Here is an 11,518-nt window from a genome sequence, read left to right as displayed (position 1 = left end):
CATAATTGCAGACGATTTAATCGCGTGATTATGAAATCGAACAAATGGTTCTGCGATTATGAAAGCTGTTTGCGTAGCTTGTCAATGCTGCTCCATCTGAAAGCACGCAAAAATGCATTTAATAACATGTTTTTACTCCCAACTTACTTCATAACGTCAGTCGAGTGTTTGAAATAAATCCTTCTGTGATATGATGTGGTTTCTTACACAGAATAAGGCACACAACATATTTCATTGTATTCTAAGCAGTGATAAAGGCTATGTCAATTAGCATTGCATTATTATATACTTTATTATAATAAACTTTATAAGATGCACTCAGATAAAACCATATATTGTCGTAGTCGTGTGTTTATTAGTCAAGTTGAGTTAAATCTTCCGTTTACTCAGCAACCGCTATAGGGATTTCCTGGATTTCTTCTGCAGGATGCATTTGGAGTTTCAGCATGAGAGCGCCCTCTGGCCTTCAGATGGAGATTTACTGCTGATCACAGAACCGTGCTTCACTGAAAGATCGCAGCTTCTGCCTAATCGCGATTTATCGCCTTTGCGATTTAATTTTGATTAATCGTGCAGCCCTAATACAGACTACTTCATTATAAAGAAAAAAAAAAAACATATGAAAAAATTTATGTATATTCATAATCTGACAAAAATATATTATAAACTAGGTTAGTGGATAATTCAGCAGCAAAAGTTGCTGAAAAATCAGTGCACAATAATTTTATAAATCCAAACATTTAGTGAAAAAACATTATTTAGTGGGGAACAAATAAAAGTGTAGCACTAAATCTGGTAAAATGTTACACATTGCTATTTGTATTGTTATAAAATCTATTAATGAAAAATAATATATATATATATATATATATATATACTATAAAATAAAAAGACATTTCTTTTAAATGTATAGAGCATTTTTTAATGAGGCAACAACAGATAGGACAAAACAAATGCAGTGCGGCACAAAGCGCTTACAGTATGCGCATCCGGTGCCAGAAAGATGCGCTTGAAGCACTATGGAGTCACAACAGCTGTGTGCATTAAAAACAATTTATAGTCTTTTCTACTCCCGTGTTTTATTCCAACAGACACCCTGCAACATGATTTAGAAACAACAATAAACTCCAGCAAGATAAAGTCATTTTATGCAAAATCATACACATTTATCTACAAATCAAGTATAATAATGGGAACACTGAATGAACTTGGAGAGAGTTTTATCGAGCTGACTGTTGTAACTGAACACGACCAGAATGATGACCAGATGCTGAATGAAGAACGGCTGACAGCCACAGCAGAGAAAAGGGTTTACGTGAACTTTAATGTAAGGACTTAAATATTCATATGTACCTAACAGTAACACAAAATAGTATGCACAATATCGAATTTGAATCCACCCTGTCTGACCGATACCCAATCCGGCAAAGAATGGCAGCATCGGAGCCGATACCCAATATGAGTATTGGATCGGCACATCAGGGCTCGACAGTGCGAGCATTTCACTCGCATTTGCAACTAAAAATAGGTGTGTGCGAACTGGAAAATGTATTTAGGAGCATGAGTACGAATTAAACATCCTACCTTACACGGTAGCCTATAACAAATGTATTAATTTCTTTATGGAAAAACAGCGATACAGCCTCATATGATTATTGAACTTTAAAAAGGCGACGATTTAAAGGGATAGTTCACCCAAAAATGAAAATTACCCCATGATTTACTCACCCTTAAGCCATTCTAGGTGTATATGACATTCTTCTTTCAGACGAATAGAATCGGAGTTATATTAAATAATGTCCAGGCTAATCCATGCTTTATAATGGGAGTGGATGGTAGCCCAAAATTTGAAGTCCAAAAAATTGCACCCATCCATTATAAAAGAAGTCCACATGCCTCCGGAAGGTTAATAAAGGCCTTCTGAAACGAAGCGATGCGTTTGTGTAAGAAAATATCCATATTTAAAACTTTATAAACCTTGATCTCTAGCTTCCGCTAACTGTTGTATGCACGTTCACGAGAGAGTGGCGTCCAGCAGATGATGTAGGACGTAGGCGTAGCATAAGGCTTGTTCGAGACGCGTCGGCGCTGTGCAGACCGATCGGCGTATGACATCAAAGTACCACGAGTGTGATTGGAGACGACTCTTAAAGCCTAACCCTTGTTTACACAGCCATTGAGTGTATTTTTTATCAAAATATGTTACAGACATTTCATGAAGACCCTAATAAATCATGTCAACTTGTGGAAAATGTCCATCCGATGAGCCCTTTAAAAACCTTGTGTACTTTGTGTATTATGATAAATTAAACAATTGTGTTTGTAAATGTTTCCTTATATCCCGATTAAGCTAAAACACATAATTTGAAAAATTTGCATTGCGCCCCTACATTTTTTTAATGTGCTCCTTGGGAAAAAGGTAAGTGTCAAGACCTAAGTATCTGAAACTTTCTAAAGAGGTCATACCTGTGCTTGAATTGCATGGGCCTTCTTTTGGTTATTCTTACACTGAAAACTAAGAGAAGACACCTTGGAAGATGTTTTGGACATCATGAGTTCTCTAAGCTCAATCTCCTTCTTTCTCTCTGAAGAGCTCATCATCTGAAGAGCTGGTTTTACCATTGGCTTTGACACTAGAAAAAAGGAAACAAGCAGTTACAAAATTGTATACTGCTTATAAAAATGACATTCAATTCTACAGATGGCTATGTGTTACTGTGATTTCACTACAAGTAAGAGATAATCTTTCCAACAAACCTTTTTATAAACTAAGGGGCAATTCAAAATTATTGTGTAGTAATCGACAACAGAGCTGAGACTGCTTACACTCTTGCTGTGGAAATATACAGAGCTATCTGTGATATTCTACAAGAATGGATTTTTTACTGATTAGTCATAAAGTCTTAATGGACCTACCTGCAGGCAACACACAGATGGAGGAACAGCTTCCCTGTTTACTCCCCACACTGCCAGAGATATACATGCAAGACTCAGACACCTTCATCTTTACAGGGGTTACAATCTGATGAAAAAGAGATTTGTGCTTTTAGCTCTGAAGAATAAGAGACTTCTGGCCTCTATGATGCCATTAGCATGTGCACACAAAGCTGTAATGACAGCAGCATTAACAGATGTGAGTCGGTGTACCATATTCCAGTTGTTAAAAGTGAGACAATACAAACTTGTCACTTCGACAGGGTAAATGAGGACACAACAGTTCACCAAAGTTAATTATACAAATCATCTAATTTAATAACACACCTGGATACACCATCCAATAAACAATCATTAATTAAAATTAAGCCCTGATGAAGGCAATTACATAACAGATATTTTCATCAGGCAGCTGGTGGTAACAGAGAAAAAGCCTACTTAAAAAAAAAAAATCAGACAAGCAGGTGTGTTTCACAAATGGCTTGAGAGGGAACAATATTCATCTTTGAATGACACCGTGTCTGTGGTCAATTCAAAGCTCTCACAAAACATCATTATGCTCGATAAAAGCTCTACAGGCATCCTGAAATGGACAATTACAATGTTTATGTTGTGAGCATCCTCTCTTACCTGTTGGGACACATTGTTTATATCTGGTGTTGGATGTGCGGGAGGCTGGCAGGGAATGCCATGCCTGACTGATGATGACCCTCTTCCCTCTACACGCAGAGAGGGGGACACTTGACTTTCAGGGACAAAAACCTGTTAGTTTAACATAGTCAGTTAAACCCTTGTGAAAAAAAACCACACCCTATGAGAGAAAGCCACCCTGCAATGTCACAATTCAACTTAGGAAGAAGTGTTAAGTTTAAAGTTATCCTTTGAGCCTGACTCACCTGTGAACTGTCCTGTGAACTTAGGTTGACGTGAACAGGTGTTTTCACAATAGAAGTCTTCCTAACAGACGTCTGAAATCCAGCAAGAGGGATTAAAAATATGACTGGTGATTTGCTGCAAATAACAAGTGATTACACATTTAATATACGCGTTTCATTCCTATTAGCTGATTTTAGGGCTGCCACTAATGACTATTTTTATTTCGATTAATCTATCGACTACTTTATCGATTAATCTAAACGATTAATTTCCCGCCAAAAAAATCAACAATTTTACTTACAAATATTTTATTAAACTATATTTCATTAAACCAAATGAAATCCAAAAGTAAAGTGAAACATAAACTGCAAGAAGCAAGTGTCCATCTCATAGTCCAAATCACTGAAATCAAAGTTCAGTATTATAGTGTAAGAATGACAACATATCCATGTGTTCTAGTCTACTAATAATAAAATTATAATTAAAAAACACTTTTTAAAGGAGTATTTACCAGAATTTATTTAGGAGAAAAATGTAAATGTGCAGTATTTCTGTGGAACCATTCAAATCCAGAAAATAATGGAAAACAGAATTTGGTAAAGATAAACTGTAAAACTCAATTAATTAGACAGGCTTTTTGATTAATAAAATTTAATTTAACCATTAAAACAGAGTATAGAAAAATGAAAATGGAAAAAAAAGGAAACGCCTCTCTCACATATGCATCAGTGCCTTTTCATCTCCTCCCTCAAATGACTTTGTTTCTGAGAGTGGCTCAAAGCTGAGTCCGAGGGTACACCCACTCAGAAGACTCATGTTTTTCTCCCTGTTGCATGGGAAATGTTTATGGCCAAATAGTAACACACAATTAAACATATCACACATTATATCAAGCAAATGGCTACTGGGCCTTCATACAGTCTTTAAACAGACTATATTAAATAAACAAACCTTTGAGACCTAAAAACAGTGATTGTACATTGCATCAGCCCTGAGCTTGCCCAGCTCCTCAACACCTTTTCATATTGTTGCGTTCCCAGATGAACGTTATAATAAACCCAAACTCACAACAACATGCAGAGATGGAGTTTGAGACGCTCCACACATGTAAATGATAACAGTTCCTGTGGAACTACTGTGAACGGAGCCGCTGTGTGACGCATGTACTTAACCTACACGCATGTAAATAATTAAAGCGCATATACTGTATTAGAACTGCATCGCATATAATTATTTAATTAAATCGTAGCATTTGTGAATTCACAATTATGCTTAATTATGACTTTTAAATGGGTTTAATATTACATGCAGCCTTGGAAAACAGACTAATAATGTGTTTTATACATTCTCGTCTGTGAAATGCGTGGCGTGGCTTCCGGTATTTAATCATAAGTTAAAGCTGTACAGCTTCTCCAGCTCAAAAATGTATCAAATAAATGATAAGATCCTAATGACCACATAAAAACACATTTAATCATCATGTCGAACCATTCATTTAGTTTTGGACTAATCACTCTGGTGTAAAGCTACAAAAGCAATGCCATGTAAAAGTTTAATTTAAGATTATCTCAATATAGTTATGTTATACTCTTTATTAGAGTAGATTGGGATTTGTGTTTAACTGGATTAGGGAAAAATGCGATATTGAAGAAAGACTGGTTACATATTATTTAAGCATACACTAAAGTAAAAGTTCTGCTTAGATGAAGTACTGGTTCTTGACATTTCTACTCTTCATTATACAAATTCAACTTAGATGTACAGGCAGGTCTTTTTGAGACAAAGTAACATCAGCCACATCACTCACCCTGTTCTTTGCCTGACCATAAACACTCTCAGTGGCTCGCAGGATGTCTAGAGATGAGCTGAATTTGATGGTGACTCTGGAGCCCTCTAAGCTGTCAATGCTGGCTGGCTCAGTCAGAACCAGATGAAGAACCTTCTTGCCATCCTCCTCTGTGAAGTAAAATATAGATAGATGTGTGTTTTTATACACAGTTTAGGACAAATCCTGATCTTAGAAAGTCCACTATGAATCCAGAACTATTGTTTTTGTGGGTTTTGAGATCAGTTGCAGAAGACCTGGTAGAGTTTGTGTCTGTGTAGAGTCAATGTTGACTGTATTACCTTCTACTGTGTAACTCTGGACCTCATTTTCAACTATACACAGAGTGCTCCACTGGCCATCCTGACAGGAGAGAGACATCTAACATTCATATTTCTATTCATTTTCTTCCAAAAAACTGTCAAATGTGATTAAATAGCCCTGTGCGGTCAAAGCATAATTTTGTGCTTTATTATATACCAGAGATAAATGTTTTTGGTCAACCAAAACCCTTAGACATGAAATATATACTTGAAGTATCCCCTGAGATTTTAAGCTAATATTACAATAATTCAATGGAACATTCGCATACTCATCATGGTTCTCTGATGTTGCATGGTCACATGACGTGCAAGTAAAAAGATAATGCCTCAGTCCACATTAGATTAGGAACCCAATCAAATTGAATAATAATTATTATTATGATATATAAACAAAATGTATTACTGTTTTAAATGACAACTGGATTGTAAAATGAAAAATTTATATTTCATCATGATAATAATTATTTACACTACAATTTGCAATATTAATATTACTTAAATTATTCACCTTTCAAATTTCAACATTTCAAATCCTCAAGCTTTTATTTTTACACTATACTGCTGAAATGCTGTACTGTATAATGGTGAACTTCTGTCCATAAACATGTTGGCAATTATGCAAATTTGTAAATGAAATTAACTTATTGCATGTTGCATTTCCAAATGCATGTTAAAGGGGTCATATGATGCGATAAAAAATTTTCCTTTCTCTTTGGAGTGTTACAAGCTCTTGGTGCATAAAGAAGATCTGTAAAGTTGCAAAGACTAAAGTCTCAAATCCAAAGAGATATTCTTTATAAAAGTTAAGAGTCAACCACGCCTACCTAAAACGCCTCGTTCTAACACGCCTCCACATGTCTACCTCACTTTGACTTCAGTTTTGTGAAACTATAAATAAAAATATCTGCATGAAACAGAGGAGCTGAATGAGATGCAGATTCACTCTCTGCCAGCAGGTGGCGCTTTAAAGCGTTTCCTGGTTTCCGCTGTAAACAAAGCAGCGCTGCACTATGCTTTATACAGAGGCAAGATGAAAAGAAAAAATACTATCTAAACTTTTCTAAAGACAGTAAGTTCCCCTCAGACATGCATTCATATAAACTCCTACACCTAAATGAATCGCGATTTGTTTAGCATCTCAACCGATTTGAATCGTCACATATTTGAATCGATTTTCAACCTGCTCGCGGTTAATCGTTACATCCCTACAAAATAATGTTCTTTTTAGCAGCATCATATTGAACTGAATTGAACTGCTCTGAGACGCTGAATACATCAGATCACATTGCATTTATTGTGCAGCGCCATTATTTTATTTTTACATTTGATATAATTATTAGCTTTTCATCAACTCACAAACCCCCAGGGCTATGCAAATCCCCATTTGGAAAACCCTGTTATATATTATTAATATTTTCCAAGGTCAAATGTAAGATGTGGCCACTCTAAGAGACTATAAAGTCATTACCTGGGCATTCTTATCAGCCACACAGAAGTAAAAAGAGATGCTTTGACTTCCTAGATTAAAGTCAATCCAGAACGCTTCCAGATTCTCGTCCTCTGGCATGAGCAGCTATAAATATTATAAAACATACATGTGGTTCAAAACTGCACAAAAAAACAGTGTATATATTTCAATATTCACCCTTTTAAATGTGAAAACTAACCTCATGCTTGTCCAAAAATGCCTCCAGGCAAGGGTATGAGTACACGCTGTGAGAAGATAAACCAAGACATGTTATACAATCTGTTAAAAAAAAGCGAAAGCTGTCAAAAGATATGAAGTACCTTCTCCCATCTCCTTGCATGCCATTGACCATATTTAGAAACTTCCTACAGTCCTGTCACAAAAAACACATACACAAAACATACTCTAAAATCTGATGCAACCAAAAATGAAATCCGTTTAAGATGTCTAATTCCAAGTGAGGCCATATTTACAGTCTCAAACTCAGAATCCTTGATCTTTTTGAATGCAGAGGAGACAAAGGTCATTGTAAACCAGGAGTCAGCTAGTTGATTCCTCTGAGCTGGTGAAGCCATTCTGCAGAGGGTCTCCATTAAAGACACCTGCAAATCATAATCTGAACCACAACAGATATGCAGCTACAATCAGTCACAGTATGAGTGCAGTCTAGAAATGAGTTTTGTAATGATCATAGCATTTACAATTCTTTTTAAATATGTGTTTAAGTATAATTCTATGATCACACTTTCTAAACTAAGTATACTCATTACAATGGATTTTTACACTAACCTCCACCTCTGAGGATTTGACTGTCCACTAAATTCCTGATAAAAACACAACACACTACAGATTTAAAATTCAAGCATATTCGCACCCCTACAGGTACTTTCCAGAACTAATTCATCCAAAGGTGCAAGAAGGGGACTTTTAAATGTATGGTTAAATTCTTAAGACACAGGAGAGTGATAATGCACCATCATTCAACATACATCATAGATGAAGCCTCTTGAGTTGACAAGATCTTCTTTTTCTTTTTCAGCTCCATGGGAATCTTTTCCAGAATAGCATTGATTTTCCTTGCTGCCTGTCAATAAGAGTAAATAATAATCCTTCATACATCCCCTCCTGTAATTCAGTCTTCTATTTCTGGAAAAGTCTGGGTAAACACAGCTCAAGTGACATGTCATCATGACTGGAGGTGTGGAATGAGTTTTCAATATGGTTGAAATGATTACTTCCATGCATACTGATGGTGACTGAAGCTAGGAAGGCTTTCCTTTGAGAAATGTATTTAATCTCTTACCTCTTTCTGAATCACGATGCTCAGAGGCCAGTTTGCCAATGTGACTAAGTAGAGCTTCTGTAACTTCATATGTACCTGAGGGGATACACAGGCTGAACTGAATGCAGAGCGCTGCTCAACTTCACCTTTGTCTTTTTCTTGAACTTGAACTTTTGAAAATCTGGAGCAAAACACTCACCTTCTTTACAACTTTCAAGAATAACCTGCAAAGGTGAAATGAAATGCACAAATCAGAATACTGTAATACAATATGTGTGTGTGTGTGTGTGTGTGTGTGCATAGAAAAAATTTTAATCATGTTTTCTGAACTCCCTAATTATGTTTTCTTTTGCACTTTTTTGAACGTGTACTCTTTTCCTAGCATTTACATCTGCTAATTCAGATTGCACCAATAAGTGGTGACATTTCAGTGCTGCCAATAGGTATGTTTACATTTTTCAGTGTCATCAATCGGAACCAGTCCAGTCTGATTTCAGATTCTGAAAGCTGTTTATATGAACCCTAAATGCAATCTGATTCACATTTTAATTTACATGTGCACTACATGTTTTCATGTATTCTGTGCTCAGAACTAGTGAAAGCCATTGCATTAATGTAAATAAATCAAATATATTGTAAATATTCAGTATCCTCCACTGACCAGATCGCAAGGCGTAAATTAACATATGCACATTCTTAAGTATTTTTTTTTATCCAACTGAGAACATAGATTGAATCAGGTGGAAGGTTATTTAAAATAAAAATTAAAAATGTAATTGCAACTTCTTATCTCACATTTTTTTTAGATTTATAATCTCACAATTCTGAGAGGAAAAGTCTTATTGCGAGTTTATAACTGATCAAGTTTCATTCGGATCAACTGAAGTGTTTACCTGAAAATGTAGCGAATGATTGTTGTTGCATTTCCATTTACCCCAAAAATGTGCCATTACAAACCATCAGTGTATCAAAGAAGTCCTCAGCCAGCTTTATCATAGCCTCATTTCTTGATGACCCTGCTTCCACCCACAGCTTTCTGGCCTTCTCGAACCACTGCACCATGTAAACATACATTTTAAGCAATAAAAACATCATTCTCCTTCACCAAAACAGACATAGAGACAACAGAAACATTGATTATACACTTATCTTTTTGACAAATCCCTGGGTGACCATTACAGATATTCCTCCACCGCCTGGAAACACCAGCATCTCACCATATTTTTGTAAAACGGTAAGCACCAGACAAGCATTGTCCACATTTCCAAGATCCATTTCCTGCAAGAACATATAAACAACAACAATGCATATAAATCCAGTGAAGAGGTTCATACAGTTATATATAACTAAAGTTATATATAACGCATAACTAACCCTGATGAAAAGCTTATCCAGCTTGGTCATGAATTGTCTGGAACATTTTATTGTGGTTTCCTCCTTGCTTTCATTTTGTAAAAATTTTTCTAGGTCTTGAAAATTATTGTGTTTGAAAGCCTCATCCACCAGTTTCTCCACCTATGCAATAAAATATAACGTGAACTTTGTGCGGTATTATGCATAAATGAATAAAAAGCGTCCCATATAATTAACGTACAGAAGACAAAAGCATTTCAGATGTGAGAATTTAAATCCATTTTCCCCGAAATAAAACCATGAAGTAAACAGCTCTTTTGAGTTTAATTCTCACCTGGTGCTCGTGCAAAGGTGCCATGATACACAGACGATGACCTGTTTTAAATGCTGAGGACATTAAATATGAACTCATAAATATGAATCTCAGATGCAGATAATTCAAGGAAAACACAATTCCCGAAAGATGAGGACTCAGCTGTCTTTAAAGTTTCTAAATGTCAGTAACGTTATCCATATTTCTCAGAATTGAATTAAATTAACAAAAAAAAAAAAAAAAAAAAGAAACAAAACGATGTGATTTAGATTTGTTTATGCGATGTATTAATCAAATTCTATATATTAACCAAATTACGCAGTTAGCGGATTTGTAGTTAATAACGCTCTAAACTAAGTTACAGCATAGGCAGCAAAATTACTGTCGCACGAAACAGCAAAATAATAGACATAACCATAAAAATTAATGCTGAAGGCGATCATATTTTAATTATTAGATTAAATCGTAGCTATGGCTGTCGGCCAAGTGTTCAGATTTTACCTCAGATTATGACTGACGCTTCACTGGCCTTCAGGAGCAACTTTTACATACTTTTTATTATTAACTAATAATGTGAAGTTAACGTAGATCGTTAAGATACAACTACCGAGACGGAAATGGTCAACTTCCACTCAAAATAGTTTGCTAAAGAGCGATTTACTTCGTTTTTGACGGTTGTTCTGTAACGTTGTGGTTTGATAACGCGGGAAAAATATGACGTGCGCGCGCAGGCGCAAAAATGGACACACAATCTGACTGTCGAACAAGTCGCTCTTTTAATGTAATTGTTTTTTGTAATTTTATTTTTATTATTAATATTTATTATTATTACTCTCTCTCTCTCTCTCTCTTAAATTTTAATTGCTATGTATTGTTTGGCCATCCTTGAACTAGGGTTGCCGCCACCAATACGGAATCGTCCTGTATTTAAAGGTAAAATTATGCGTCCGTATCAAATCGATACGGGACGCGATTTGTCCCGTGTTTTACAAAGGCCAAAGATTTTGCATGGTGGATAATACTAATAGCCATTATAATGAAATACATTTCATAAGAAGTATTAGAGAAGCCAGGGGCGTAGCCATCATTTCAGAAGTGACGGGGACAGAAATGTTATATATATATATATATATATATATATATA

Source organism: Sinocyclocheilus rhinocerous, unplaced genomic scaffold (assembly GCF_001515625.1).
Source record: "Sinocyclocheilus rhinocerous isolate Xijiao unplaced genomic scaffold, SAMN03320098_v1.1 scaffold263, whole genome shotgun sequence".
Classification (NCBI taxonomy): domain Eukaryota; kingdom Metazoa; phylum Chordata; class Actinopteri; order Cypriniformes; family Cyprinidae; genus Sinocyclocheilus; species Sinocyclocheilus rhinocerous.
This window is presented reverse-complemented; position numbering follows the sequence as displayed.